General features: G+C 40.2%; 1 long non-coding RNA gene across 6 annotated transcripts; it reads left to right on the forward strand.

The window, feature by feature from the left end:
• The first annotated feature begins 8627 nt into the window (after positions 1-8627).
• On the forward strand, positions 8628-15137 carry LOC138118523 (uncharacterized). Of its 6 annotated transcripts, XR_011155183.1 has the most exons (6): positions 8628-8786; positions 8965-9099; positions 10317-10451; positions 10654-11293; positions 12411-12527; positions 13673-15137. It is a non-coding gene; the product is annotated as an uncharacterized lncRNA (long non-coding RNA). The 6 variants fall into 6 exon arrangements; XR_011155182.1 differs by having other exon boundaries at positions 12372-15137; XR_011155181.1 differs by having other exon boundaries at positions 12411-15137.
• The last annotated feature ends 63 nt before the right edge of the window (positions 15138-15200 follow it).

Genomic DNA, 15200 nt, shown 5'->3' on the forward strand with positions numbered 1-15200 from the left:
AATGCTGCCCAGTTACAATGATATGATCACTCTAGAAGGTAAGGAAGCATCTCCAGTGAGAACTCATTCCTAGCACCTCTCCTGAGCTTCTGTGGGCAGATTCAGAATGCAATGGTCTCACCAGGCATCAAAATTCTTTTGGAGCAGGGCTTCTGGTTTTCTTTCCTTTGAAAGGCATCTAATATATACATGCAATCAATGCTTTAAGAAATGACCCTACATGAACAAAATTGGAATAATCAGGGCATTCCCTTCAGCACTACTGCTCTGAACTTAATTGGTAATGGAGACAGAAGTCAAAGTCTGACCTCCAGTCAGGACACCGAGGAGACACAAGTGCTTTTACCTCCCCCCAGAGGACAGAGAAGAGGAAATAGCTGCATAAAGATGAAAATTCAACCCAACTTCTACTGATACGTGCTTATAAAATTTCTGTTCAATTTTATAAAAATCTTTAAAATACCCATTTAAATAATGTATTTGATGTAATATGTTGAATAACACAAGTTTATCATGCATTGGGCATAACACATATGTAATACAGTGTATGAGTTTGCTAGTGAATAAGCTTAGAAGCTTAAAAAGAAACACGTTCTGAAAGCAGCAACTTGATATTCTTCCCTGCTCTCTTTCAATTTGTAAACCAAAGTAGCAAGTAAAAGGGTATTTATTATAGTTCAATTCAGAAGGAAAGAAAAAACAGCATAGAGCAAAACAAATTTTAGTAAAACAAAGTTTATTTTGCAAGGCTAGTAGTAATATTGAAAACCAGCAAGTGTTCAAAGCCTAGCCTGCTTCTTAGAGACTTTTATTCCCTACTCAGTCTACTGTACTCCTAAACTGAACAAGTCCAAATACTGACTCTTCAGCTTAACAAGCAGAGCTACCCTTCTGCTGCTTACAAACACTTTGTAAAACACTTAGGTAGATTTAAAGCACCTCTATATTGGCCCCAGGGTGGTGACTATATAATTTTTCTCTCCTTTTTCTTTTCCTCTGTCTCTTTTTTCTCCTAACTTCTTGAAATCTATTGTAAGACAGACTAAAAAATTCCAGTCAATGGCTCAGTAAGTGCTTTATTGTGTCCTGCTAAATTAAAGTTTGCTACGTTGAGGTTTGTGAAGTGCCTTACTTGTCTGGGTGCTGGTTTAAAATTTGCCAAGTACCTTATTCTACCTTAATGGTCTAAAGTTTGCAAATAAAAGCTTGTTATTGAACCTCCTGAGAATGTTGTTGTTGCTCCCAGAATGAATGAAATGAATGAATGAAATTCTCTTCCCCTTAAACTTGCTGAGCAAGCTGGGCTGTAACAATCACAAAGCAACAGAGCTTCTGAGGAACTTTTCTATAAACAGACTTGCTGCAAACAAAAGTTATATGCTGAAAAAAATTCTAGTAGACCTACATGGCCTTGGTCCACTGAACCACACTTTGGTACATGAGTCTGATGAAGCTCAAGAATAAACTGTTTAAGGATTTTATTTATTTCACATTTAGCTTGAAAGTAAAAACTAGTGTCTAAATTCAAACAACTTGATGAAGGAAGGGATTACAGGAAAAGGAAGTAACTGTGGGATGGGTACCAAATATATTTTAAACTAAAATCCAGACAGCCTGAAAATAATTTATTTTATTATCTGGACAGATCTGACCACTCTAGTTCACTAAGTGTTCTCTCATTCAGCCTTCCAATAACCTGTCTGGCTACGGAATTTCTAGACCTCAACTATACCCAACAGAGCATAAACATTATTTTTGTTTTGTAGTTATTTTTTACAGAGGAACAGCCAAGATTAAGTCACATGAGTCTCTCTGTATGCTGGGTGTTTGTTTAATGGCCACTGAGGAAAAATACACAAGATTTTACACTCTAAATACACTTCCCTGGGAAATAAGAATTGCCATGTAAGATTGTAGGCGGAGCAATGATAGAGCAACTAAAGAAACTGGAAACATAATAAATCATTCTGATTAATGCAAATCATTCACGTCATAGACCTTTCAGAGCAAAATAAAAATAAACCCCAAGCCCCACTGTATTTCTGTGAGTTTTTGACTAAACCCAGCAAAACAAAAAATTATGATTTAAAAAAGATCATCCATCATTCCTCTGTGCTGCTACTTTTCACCTAAGGATAAAACAACAAAAAAAACTGAATGCAAATAATTACATTTTTAAGTGTTCAAACAGCCTTTCATCCCAGCTTTATTTACCAATGCTACCCACAGCAGATTGCATTTGAAAATTTCAAATAATTTTCCTTCAAAAAAAGCTCCACAAGCTCCTTTTGAGCTAATAAAACACTATGAATAGTTATGAACAGAAAATAAATGTCCTTAGACTTACACAGCCTCTAAACTACCACTCTAATTTTCATTAATAGCTTTGAGTATATATGTAAAGACGTATTAAATTAATGTTACTATTCAAAGTCAGTGGTATCATTTTATAAAAATGCCAGTATTTTAGAGAGGTTAGTGCTAGTGCTCTTATTCTCAGCTCCTCACACAGTTACATAAAGCTACAGCTTCTGAAGACGAAACAAAACCAGGGCAGAATCTCCTCTTGTACATACATGAAAACAATAGTCCCCTTTATGAATGCACATTTGAAACATCCTCACTTATTCTGAAGATTTAGACTGCACAGAGAGGACCATCTGAAAAATTGTCACAATAACAAATACACTCAAAATATTGTTTCCAAATCAGTCATTGGATTAATCATTAGTGCCCCACAAGCGTTAATGTACTACAACACCACTAACAAAATATGTCAGTGTTCACAGTTGTAGACTACTCTGATAGGCAAATAACAAATCTACTAAAATGAAGCATCTTGGGAGCCTCTTTTTCTTACTGCAATATCAAATGTTTCAATATAAGCAATAAATCATAAAATGTTCACTGAGTTTAACAGAACAACGAAATTTTTAATGTACGTCCTAGATATCTTTCAGCTGTTAATAACCATTATACCCTAATTTAGTTTATTAAATACATACTACATGGCAAAATGGAAAAGCTTGAGGCTATGCTGTGAGGAACACCTAACCAGCACACCCTGGCATTGCTGATGAAAGAAACAGTTCTGTATGTCCTGTTGTCCATGGAAATAAACAAATCAACAAGGAGGAAACAAATGCCTTTATCTTTGTAAACACTGACAAAGCAACATTCAGATTTTACAATTCAGGTTTTGTGAAAAACATAATGTTTCTTTTTTCAATTTTTAAAGTATATTTCACAGTATTTTCTGCTGGGTGAATACATCTTCATGTCAGGAAGGTAGCAGGACATTACAGAGATGAGCTATCTTACCCTGGAATTTCACACAGAGGAATTTTCCATGCCTAGAACCAGCTTAGGACAGCTGGAGCTTTGCCACTGCCACTGCTATTCAGCTGTTCCTGAGAGGCCCTCTGGGTCTGAGATCCCAAAGTTTGTGCTCTCTCGAGCAGACAGAAAGGAGCTACAGCCTCTGAAAACTTCCAGGACTTCCCCAAAGCCAGCTCTAGTGAACTGCACAGGACAAACATTAGACCTGTCCTTGTTACAGGAGTTTGTGCATGGAATAGGATTTGCCAATATGCTCTGCTGGAATAAAGAAATGCCCAACCTGAACTATAAATCAACGTATAACAATTGCATGTGTTTATTTCCAAGGAGTAATAAATTATTTTAGAAAGGAAACAGCATGCAAAAAAATGTATTCTGACTTGTCATAGACAACAAGACAAACGGTATCATTCATATCCCCCTCAGCCTTTTAGTAACACTCATTTCTAGCAGGACAATTCCTGCCACTAGGATCTGTCATAAGGAAGCTGTATTTCCCTAATTTCACCTCAAGTGTCTAAGTATCTCAGACAACTTCCTTCCAAATTCTGTGTCCTTTCTCCCAGATCACCCAGCTGGGGCAAAACCTATGGAACTGTGCTGAGCTTGGCCCCAATTCTAGTCCATGGCCCCCACGCCCTGACAAAGCAGCGTGAGAGCTGCCCTGGCGCGGGGCGAGCCTCCACAGTGTCACTAAAAACCGGGAATAAAACCCCTTAGCAACAACGTAGGCTTAAAAAGCTTAAGGGCATGACTTTATTACAGCGCCGGATGCACGGGGGATAACTCCACCTAATGTGGGTGCAGGGCACAAGAAGGTACACGCATTCATTAGCCAGAAGTACACTTGCTGTGTGATTGCACACGTGCGTACAGAACCTTCCACCACCTTCCACGCCGCCCTGATTTTCCGCCCTGGTTCTGAGAGCTGCACATGTTTCTGGACAAACTGGATTGGGCCGCCTGGGCTCGTTCCTGAACTCGGCCGCTACACAAAGCTCCACTGACTCTTGCTGCTGCCCGAGCGACTCACCACACCGCGAGGTCCGCACCCTCCCTGGGCAGCTGCTCCACAGCCCCGCCAGCCTCAAGGGAAACTTCTTCCTCGTGTTGAGGTGAAACGCCTTGTCTTGTAGTTTATGGCCACTGTCGCTGGGCACTACCGAAGAGTTCTTACAGGTAAGAACTGATGACTATGGCTAAGGTAAAGGTCGAATTGGTAACCAGCCGCTCGTGCGACTTTCTCGGGGGAGTCGCGACATGTTGCGGGAGGCGGTGGCGATGAGGGGCAGCACCGGGCGGGCACCCACGCGAGCCCCCCGAGGGGCCGGCCGCCCTCGCGGCCCGGGCGGGTCGGTCCCCTCAGCGCTCCTGGTGCGAGCCGGCCGGTCCCGTCCCGCCGGCCAAAGGGAAAGCGGTGTTCCTGTCCTCCTGCACCGCGCAAGGTGCCCGGGAGGGCGACAGATGCGAGCTGAGGGAGCGGCTCAGGGCAGCTCCGCGTCTGCCGCGACAGAGCGGCCCGGCCCGTGCGGGCTTCCTCGGGCGGCCGCGGCGAGCCGTGGGGCGACGCTCACAGCCGGCTCCGGGCTTGGCCCGTCCTCCCCCGTCCGCTCCTCAGGTTCCCCTGCCCAGCCCAGCCTCCTGTGTGCCCCCGGGCAGAGGGGACGCGGAGGACCATCGACAGGGTTGGCTGCCTCATTCTGTAGAGTCATGGAACCATCCGGGGTGAAGGAGACCTGTACGATCAGACAGTCCAACCGTCAGCCCAGGACCACCATAATCACCCCATAACCACTAAACTGTATCACCCAGCACCACATTCAGACATCTCTTAAACAGCTGCAGGGATGGTAACTCCAAAACCTTGGAGCCTTTCCAAACTCCTTGGCTTTGCCAGGGCCAAGGAGGGGTTTGGTCTGGGTGGGTCGCGCTATGGCGGGGGGCTCTGAGGGCAATGAGGTGGGAGCACGGGCAGGAGCAGCAGCAGGGTTTGCTGCCTTATGGTGAGCTGTGACCTGTACCATCAAAAAACGTGGTGACACTACACCAGTAAGCTGTTATGAGTACCCAGAAGTTTTGCTGTAACAAACTTGTGAAAAACTCGCAAGGTGGATGTGGTCACATTGACATGAGGACACATTTCTGTATGGAAGGTGAACAGAAGACTAGTATGTAGGGGTTATGTGAGATTTTCAGTAGAAAATCGAACATGTGTAACTGAAACAGGTGTCTTTAAACCTGCATTTCAGAGAGAGGTTGAAATGACAAGAGTCTCTGATCACTGGCAAATTGGTGAAAGGCTGACAACAGGTGGTGGAAGAGTTGTCAGAGGGAAAAACCATACAATCCACTTAATTCAGTTTTCTTTGTCAGAAGCAGTGGTATTTGCAGTGGAGAATGAACAAGCACTGGCTGGATCATTTTAGTGAAATCTTTCTGGCTACAAATGAAGGAGTGCAATGAGAACAAGGCTAGGGTATCCTCGCTCAGTATCTCCTTGCTCTGAGGCCAAAAGCCAGTCCATTTTAGTAGTCTGAGGAGGCTGGGACCTTCTGTGCAATTTGCAAAAACAGCGTGGGTATAGCATGTGATTGCACAATCTAAAAATTAGAAGAAATAGAGGAAGTTCTTCAATTTTTTCAGTATTGCTGTTTCCTGACACAGTGTGTTCATTGCATCTTGCAAGGATGGGGCTGCAAGTGGCACACATCCAGAAGAGAAAAGTTAGTGTATTAAGAAGTGTTTGGAAAATGTGATCTGCAAGAAAATACAGAATACATTGGAAAAGGAAAAACTGAATGAAATCTAATCTTCCACGGGATAAGAGAGCTTCGGTGCAGATGCAGGGAATAACTTTATGGTCCTGGAGGATAGGATGAGTAGTAACAGGTTTAAAATGCCAGTCACTTGTGAAGTGTGAATTTGTGAAGACTGCAGTACGTCTTCGAGTGGCTGTGGAGTTTCAGATGGTGTTGAGACTTTTGACAAAAGCTTGCTAGGGATAATACAGGTATCATTTATCATTCCATCGGCAGGGGAATGAGCCAGTGACCTAGTGGGCACCAAGCAGCTCTGAGTGCTTAACTTCTCAGTCATTTGGTGTTGAATCATGTGGAAAATAGAATTAAATCTAGGTGGATAGCAGAGATAGACACTTTAGGTGAGAAATGGGTACCTTTACCTTTGAAAATGAGATGACAGGTAAAAAACATTAAAAGTATTTTTAACTTGCTGAAGTAAAGTAGAAGCAGTAGAACCAACACGGCTGTGATTTCTATCCATCACATACTTACGTTTCCTATGAACAAAGGCTTTCTGGCACAGCATGTGTGTGTTCTGTGCTGACCTGAGTACAACTGAGAAGTCTGAACAAACAGCACTGGGCACTGTTAGTGCAGCTCTGCATTTTGCTTCGTTTTCTATCCATTGTCTAAAAATTTCTAAAACTAATGGGGGGACATTTTCACTTTGAATGAGACTCACACTTTTGACACTCACATTTTTGACAACTTGATGGTTTCCTGCTCTAATATTATTTAAAATAGGATTTATTTCAAACCCATAAAAAATAAAGATTTCAGATATGAGTTACTTCATGCATTTGGTTTTAAAATCCAGTTCATTCTTACAGCACACAGAAGAATATTTGCAGCAACATTTGAGAGAAAAAAATCTATGGATCTAACGAATCAAAAGGAAGCAAAAGAAATTAAGAAAATAAGGAATACTTCAACAGAGAAGCAGATTTTATATGGCTTGCAAATTAGAGATCATTTTTTTTAGCCAAGTATCTTAAGTACAATCTGCAAAACTAAGAATTGTGTCAAAAGAAGGGTGTTTTCTAAATCAAATGTGCCTTTGGTGCTACATGTAAAACATAACCAGTGTTCTGAACAACAGTCAGTGGCTGACAAGAATGTTCCTTTGGTGCAAATGTTGCTCAGACTATTACTTACAGTGTCAAAATCCTGTGCCTGAGATAATTTGCAACAAAAATTCAGATGCAAACCAACATTTAGATGCTGGGAAGCAAGGCGAGGGGAAGGCAGATGATGAAGACCAAAATGCCTAAATATTCCACCATATATTTTTTCCCCTGTGAAAAAGGAAAAAAAAGAGGTTTTTATAAAACTGATGTCTGCAGATGTTCTGCCTTACCCAAATCTCAATTTCCTAATTAGGGTAAATGTTTAAAAAGTAATGTGCTTAGCTCTGCACCAAGTAGCTTAGGAGGGGAATTGTTGCTCCAGTATCAACACAAAGTTGGTAGTGACTGTAAGGTATGACCTCACTGCAAACAGTAGAGAATAATTTCCCCTGTGAAATGTTTCTTTTGTAAATGTAGGAGGAGAGACATTTCATTTGATGGTAGTAAGAAAGAGTGTTTCTCAATTGAAGATGGTTCTGACATGCCTCTGAGGACAACTTCTCAGCTGATAAGGCTTAAAGAATCCCTGTTCGTGGAAAAGGTTTTCTATGATATGTCAAAAAGCTCTTAAGTAAAACAGAGATGAGAGGGATCGGCCCAGAACAGAGTAGGAAAAACCCTCAGGCATATCTCAGTGTTATTTCTGCAGAAAAAAAAAAAAAAAAACAACATTGGCTTCTTTTACTTGTTTGTTTCAAGGTAGAGAGCATGTTTCTGTCATTGGAAAAAGAAAAAAAGAGGAAAGGGGGTAAAATAGCTCTCAATAAGTATCTAACGCAGTTTAGAAGTGAGAAAATTAATAGCAACAATTAATTAGTCCTCCTCATCCCTCTACCGGCTTTTGTCTGAGGTTTTAGGGTTTGCTTCTCTTACCACAAAATACTACGTCCCCATTCTATTTCAAAATCAAACTGGTGCAGCAATTTAAAGCAGAACATCAATAATTTAAGTGATAGGATTCCTCCCTTCACTGCTCTCTGTGGCAGTGCAGGTGGCTGCAGCCACCGTGACCCCAAAAGGGCCACCATAACCCACGCTTTCGAGGTCAGGCACCAATGTTTAAGGACTGCCTTCGTGGTGAGGGTGAGATCCCCTTACCCCTTGGTGCGGCTATTTGCCTATTCTAGGCTGGTTGGTCCTTGTTTTCCTCTCCCTATTTTATGTATAAGATTGTAAATATTCATTTCCCATAGTTGCATATGTATCAGTTCTAGAAGTTTCTGTGTTACTCGGTACCCCATTGGCTATCCCCTGTAATCCCTCCTTTGAGTTGCCCCCACTGGTTACCTCAGTGTCAGTCCCGCCTCCTTTGCTTTATCCCGTTGGCTGGGTCCCTTATCTCCGCCTTTACTGCCCCAAATATAAAGTCCTGGACCCGGCTGCTTTCTGGGCTTTTTGTCCCTAGTCTCTCTGGGCGTGGTGAGCGTGGTGGTGGAACCTACAAAAAGGGTTTCTCCTTCCTTCTTTGCCTCCGCCTGCGCACCCTGACAGCCTACTAGCTCAGGACAAGCTCCTTTGGGTGAGGCGCTCACTCTCCCCTCCTTGTGTGTGTGTAGAGCTGCGGGTGTAGAGGGTGCAGCCAGACCTCCGGGCTTCTTGTTTTCCTGGCTCAGCGTGCTCTCAGCCCTCCATTGTAATTATTTGTTAAAAGAAAATGGAAAGGTTGACGGTGGCTTTTTCTTTATTTTTTCTCTCAGGGGACACTGAAAAGGAAGCAGGTAATCCTAGTAAGCAGAGAAAACACCCAGTGTAAATGTATTAACGTTGCAGATGAAAACAAGAAAAAGAGTATTTGTACAATGGCAAAAAATAAAGGAAGTCTTCTGGCAAAGGTAACGTGTAGTGATTGGAATGTTTGAATTCTTTTATGTTCAGTAGAAAGCTTGATTATGTTATTTTTTGGTGATGTGACTTGAATTCCAGTAGTTCAGCCATGCTGTAGTGCTTAGAGCCTTTTTGTGACTGTTGTATGTCACTGAGACATCTTAATTCCAGTTGTTCATTCCATGGAACTGGACTTCCAGTCTGGTGCATCCCAATGTATGTTACCCCCGTGACTCCAGTGGTCTGTCCCTGATAATGCAGAGGGACTTCTGCATAGAAAGGTAGGAGGAAGGTACCAAGGAGGTATGGACAGAGAGCTTAGGTAGTGTTTGGTGGTAGTGGGAAGGTTGAGGAGCCAGACTTGGGGGGGAAAAATCAGCAGACAATCAAGCAGGACTGGGGAGAAATATTTGTGCACATGTGCACACACATGAGAATGCAGGTGCTCCTGAATTCATTGATGAGATGCCAGAAGTCTTTGGGTGAAGTTTCTGTTTTAGCACAGAGGCAGAAAGCAAATCCTTCATGTAGGGAATAATAATCAGGAATTTTTATGTTTTTGAATGGAAACCTTTTTGCCAAGAAAATACATCACTTGTCATAAAATCTGAATTTTCCTGACACTAGAATGCGCTCTAGTCTTGCTTACACAGACATTTCATTCCTTGTAGCTGGTGTCAAGAATATATGTCTGATGTGTAAAATCAATTTAATAGGAATAATTTAAAATATTTATAAGATATCTAAAATGTTATTGTTCATCTTGGTATCACCATTAGAATTTTTTTCCTTCTCAGGTTAACAAGCTTCACTTTCTCATGAGTACTCTGCTTGAAAGTTGCCTCTCAGTAATTTTTGATCATCAGTCCTGTAGAAAGTAAAAAAAAGTTTTGTATGTAGAGAAATCATAAACATTTTAAAAATATTTAAAGCTATATGTTGCACTGCTAGTGGTAATACATACATACTGATTTTATCCCTTTAAATTTTAGAAGGTAGAGATACTGTGGCACCTCCTTTATGTAAAGTGACTTAAGTCCAATGGAGAGTGCCAAGATACAAAATTCTGTGGTTTGTACCTGCCAGAAATGCCATATAAACAATAGAAAGAAAAGTAATGCTCCTCCTGAAACTTTGGAAAATTTTAAATTTAGCACTTTTTTCATGTAGGCATTTCAGTGAGTTTAGATTTTTAGATTTGTAATGCAGCTTTTCTTCATTCCAGATTAAATTTATGAGTGGTGAGCAGAGGAATATTTTAAGTAATGACTTATTTAATCAAGAAGTGGAACACTTAAAGGGAAGAATTGAACAAGTAGAATGCACCAGAACCTATGAAGACATAGTTAGAGCATCACTAGTAAGTTTCTTTGCATAATTGTGTGAATTTTTTGTGTGTGAATCACATATTACTATTACATTACCTTAAAGAAAGACCCCAAAAGTATGCAAATTTTTTATTTTGCGTGACAAAAATAAGTTAATAACAGTTCTGTTTTCTGTTGCAAGTCTTTCACTGTCTGCTCTTCATACAACAGTAATACATAACTTCCTTCTTGCAGGTGAACTGTGTTAAGCCCTGCTGTGTTTGTTCTCTGTTGTAGAAGTTATCTGAACTGGAGAAGGACATGAATGCTCTCATGGAGCTGGGAGGAAGCCATCCCAACAGTAGCTGTTCTCACGTGGGATGCAGATGCCCAAATGGGCATTAATGCTTGCTTGGAAACTAATGGGTGACTGGATGGTTACACTGAAACCTCATGGCTGTCACAGCTCCCTTGCTGTTGCATTCGGAAAAAATCTGCAGTGCTCATACTGGTTGATCTTTGAGAATTTGCTCTGAGACTACAACATAGTTCTTTTCAGTCTGATTAAACAAATTCAAAGGAGGGGGTGTTGATGACTCCTGCTTTGATGATGTCCTGTTGGAGACACACTGGAGTTTTTCTGCTGAAGGGCCAGACCTCTTTATTACAAAGTTAAAGTTCCTGGCAGCATACTTGCCTCTTTGAGTTACTGTGCATCACCCATTTAGCTATTCCCACCCAGCCCATTGCATAGGAGCCATGAACTGCACCTTGAAGACTAATTTCTTAGGCAGTGAAATTGAAAATATGAAACAATAAATAAAAATGTCAGTAACATAGCTACTAATACAAGAGCATTTCTCCTGGGAGGTATTGATGTGTTCGTACTAAAATGGTAAGATTGCAAAACATCTTTTTTTTGTGGGGACATTTGGTTGTTATGGAGAACGGGAATTTCTCATGTCCTTAGACTGATTGTATTTTGTTGTGCTGAAATTCTTTTAGCTAATCTTACAGGAGGTGTAGTTCTGTGAATTATCAGCCTCCTGTTTCATGCTGACAATATATTTCATGTAAAAAAATCTTACAGAAATGAGGTTGTTCAAAAGAAGTCTTGGAGTCTAAGACTTTTTTTTTTCTTTCACATCTAAAATTATAAAAGAATTGCATGTGACAAACATGCAGTCTTGTCCTTTTGTTAAGGCTTTCACATGTTGTACAAAAGCAGTTTCATGTGTTCTTGGTCTTTTCCCAAAAACCAAAATATAAAACAAGATAAGGTTCAGTAAGATACTTGCATGCCTCAAGTTTTAAATTTTAATTTGGGGGTTTTAAAACAAGTTAATCCTGAAGTGTGAATGTTTTCAGATACGTGGTATGTCCTCAAGGAATTAGATTATGTTCTAAATAGTTCTCTGTGAATCATCAGGTGTTGCTTTCACTTGCTTGAACTTTTCAATATATAATTTTGCATTTTTACAATAATTTTGGGTTGTTGTAAGAAATCTTAGCAAACAGTGTTCCACTCTGCCAATTGGTACGTAGGCTTGGATGTACTTGAGTAAGGAGAAGCTTCCACTGAAATTCTGTATTTATCAGAGTGAAATGAAAGAAAGAAAACTTGATCAATACAACAGAAGAAAACCACAATTCTAGTGAATGTAAAAAAAAATTTTAACATTTATTTTCCAGCAACTCCCTAAATTTAATGCCTGAGGTATAATTATGTAATAATTTAGGCACCCTTAAGGAGAAGATAGTTCTGTGGTATCACAACACCATGTCCATTGCTGTACTGGGTTTGCCTGCAGGGTTTTGGTAGCAGGGAGCTGCAGGGGCAGCTTGGCTTCTGTGGGAAGAGAGCAGGGCTTGGATCAGTTGCATCGTGTTGGACGGAGCCATTTCAGGCCCGCTCCAAAATGGACCTTCCACTGCTCGAAGCTGAACCGCGTTCTAAATTGTGGGTACTGCAGGATGTTCAGGACTTGATGGAAAGTTTATCTTTTTTGAAGACCTTTCCAAGGGAAAGAACAGTGACAAGTTGGGCTCTGAAGAAGGCTTTTCTTTCGCCACCAGGAGGCTCCATTGTAACGGGATTGGAACAGTGAAACATTTTTCTATAGAAGCAGGTAAGGAACACCAGGAGACACCATCGTCAGAAATGAACACACAGAAACCCCAAAACCTGTTCAGCCGTCCTTCCCTCTTTATCTTCTTTTTCCTCTACTTTGTCCTTTTCCTTCCTCTCTCTCCCTCACCCTCCAAATCTGTCAGGCCTAAAACTGTGTAAAAACATTAATTGACAAAAGGATTTAAACTTTTACCCTAAGAGCTTTTAGGCTTTTAACTTGGAAAGCAGATTTAAGTCTTCAATACTGGTACTTTAAACATAAGATTTCTATGCTAGAAAGAAAAATGTCTAAAGTAACATTAAAAAGTCTCTCAATATGGCACATTTTTTACTTCTTGCTAATAATATACTAAGAAAATTGAGTCAGTGAATCAGTGCATATATTATGTTCCTACCCTTTTCTTTGTAACAATATGTGCCCACTTGGTTTAAATGAAGTTTTCTGAACTTTACATTTATGACAGTAACACAAGCTTTGTTAGAAATAGTTCCACTTTGGCAGGTTTTTGAAGAGAATTGGAACAAAAGCTTTTTTCTTCAAGTAGAAGCAGTAAAACAGACCAAAGCCTGCACCATATGAAAGAGTGGCACTGGCATTGTTTCATACTTGCTGACATTTATTACAGCAATTTAATTTCATTAAGGCACCTGCATTTTTACTCATCTGTGCAATGTACAGCTGTTTTAAAACTAAGTACACACACAGGTTTGTGACATTTTGGCTAAATTTTTGGGGAAGGATTAAAAAGAACCGTGCACACACTTTCCTTTAGAAATTCAGTTAGTGCAGTAATGATCCAACATAAACAAATACCTTCTAAATGCAATGGGAACCTCTTCAGCACTCCTTCTCATAGCACAAGGCAATTCTAAGTTGTTACTACCAGTGTATCAGGATTTTCTACCTTGGGAAAACCCTACTGGCCAGATGGAAACCAAGGGTCAGCAACATGCTGAATAATAATCTGTGAATGTCAGGTAGTCTGGGCCAGTGCTGTTGGTCTGGAAGCTGTACAGACAGCAACAAATCAGCTTATAGATTTAAATGAAGATTTATAGATTTAAAAGAAGTTAAGGTAGTATGAATATAAAGTAGTCTGAGTGGCTTATTTTTGTTGTTGAACTAAACTGTTTTCATCTCAGTGCATAGACTTTCAAGCAATAGCCAGTCTGCCTCCAGGTATCCGCATCTTGCCAAGGATCCTTCTTTGTCCAGTGCTTCCTGAAGGATTTGAAGACCCTCCTCAGAATTGTGAGACTAAAAGAGGCTTATGAGCAAAATCTGGAGGGGATTGGACTGGCAAGGACCCATACAGAAACTGATCCCAAATGTGCTTCCCTATGCAGTTATCACCTGTGTCTGTTCCATTAAAACCTTAGTAGTAATTCTGCTTCACTCTGGAAGAAAATAGGCAAATAAGGGCTTTGCCACTTCAGTGCCTTGCTGTTTATCACAGGTTATCATCCCAAAAAGAGTTACTTTGTCATTCAGTGAAAAGATCTGTTTGGATGTTACAGACCATTTGGTGACATATAGTCTGTAACTGCTTTAAAAACTCTTTAGGAGACTCAGAGTACCTTACCAAGTGGTCTGCTACTCCTAGTAAGTACTGGACTGTTACTTGCATTGAGTATCATGTTAGAGCATTATTTGTACTGAAGACAGTATTAATTTCATATGTCTTACTTGTTACAGTCTGTTGTGTTATTCCATTAATTCTGTAAGCTTGATTCTACAGCCTTGAAAATGAAGTATTTTTAAAACTACTTCCACATTTAATTTTCTTTCATTTTATTACTTCAGAGGTGATTGTTGCACATATGAAAGAAATGAAAAATATAAGTAAATTTTCAGCTTCATTATTTTATTTCAATGATTTTAGGATTCTTAGCTGTCTTTAGTGTTTGGAAAGGTAGAGGCTCATCTTACTCCTGTCCTTAGAAATTACAGGAAGAATTCTTTTCTTTGGTCTGTTTAGCTAAATGGCACAAACTTCCATGATGCTCAAGATAAGAACAGAAGAGGTCAAGCAGTCCCTCCATTATTTTGAACACATTAAGAACCACATAAAATCAATTATGTAGCTGGGGTAAAAAGTTAATGTCTAAGCAGCACAGATCCTATCACCTGCAATGCTCTTCATAAGATACAGCATAGCAAAGTAATGCCCAACTCTTGTCCTGAATAGAATACATAAATAAAAACAAACTTTCTTTTTTTCAAGTATCTTGACATAAATATGGATTGTTTTTCCAAGACTGTTTCCTATACTGCAGAGGCTTGCTGGGTGAAAAACATAAAGGTAGATCCACAGGTGCTAGTGAGTATTTCAATAGTTGGGACTTACCCTTTTATTCATTATGATTAGAAGGGAAAAGTTTTATGGGGTTTGGGAAATTATTTCTGTGGAGTTGGGGGAGTTTTGAATGGATCTGTACAAACCTAGGTGTGCTGTTAGCACCTCAGTGCAAATCCAGAGCTTGGACCAGAGCAGATACAGAAGTCACTTGCCTGTTTCTCACATTTTATTTGCTCATATGGTCAAGGCACTCAACCTCATCTTAAAATATATGACTGTTTCTGAAAAATGATGGAAAATAACAAAACCCTTATAAGTAATAACTCCTCAGAGCATCAGTGGATCTTGCATTACTCAAGACCTTCTTTTGA

The sequence above is a fragment of the Aphelocoma coerulescens genome, chromosome 14 (assembly GCF_041296385.1).
Source record: "Aphelocoma coerulescens isolate FSJ_1873_10779 chromosome 14, UR_Acoe_1.0, whole genome shotgun sequence".
Taxonomy (NCBI): domain Eukaryota; kingdom Metazoa; phylum Chordata; class Aves; order Passeriformes; family Corvidae; genus Aphelocoma; species Aphelocoma coerulescens.